Below are 550 nucleotides of genomic sequence, written 5' to 3' on the forward strand. Positions count from 1 at the left end.
TTGATGTCCAGCATTAATGGATAAAATGATGGGAGCGCAAATGAGAAGAAGGATGGGAGAGAAGCGGAAGAAATTAGAAGATGTTGAGAAGGAGTAAAAAAGGGGAAGAGAGAGAAAGAGAGGAGTGAGAGAGATGATAAGAGAGAGAGAGAGAGAGAGAGAGAGAGAGAGAGAGAGAGATAGAGAGAGATAGAGAGAGAGAGAGAGAGAGAGAGAGAGAGAGAGAGAGAAAGAGAGAGAGAAGGACGGGGGGATAGATAGATAGATAGAGGGAGAGAAAGAGAGAGAGAGAGAACTAATGCGAGAAATGAACAAGCAGATATAGAGAGAGAGGGCCGGAGAGAAAAGACGATGAAAGAGACAATGAGAAGTAAAGAGAAAATGGAGAAAAAGAGAGAGAGAGAGAGAGTTAAACAAAAAAGAGAGAGAAAAAAGAGTGAGCGGATGCAGGAAAAAATAAAAAGAAAGATATAAGTAGAAACCTTCGTCTTCTTGCACCTTTCTTCGAAGCACAAGACATCCGTTTCCAAAAATTAACCAACATTTCCGC

Source organism: Penaeus vannamei, chromosome 4 (genome assembly GCF_042767895.1).
Source record: "Penaeus vannamei isolate JL-2024 chromosome 4, ASM4276789v1, whole genome shotgun sequence".
Lineage (NCBI taxonomy): Eukaryota > Metazoa > Arthropoda > Malacostraca > Decapoda > Penaeidae > Penaeus > Penaeus vannamei.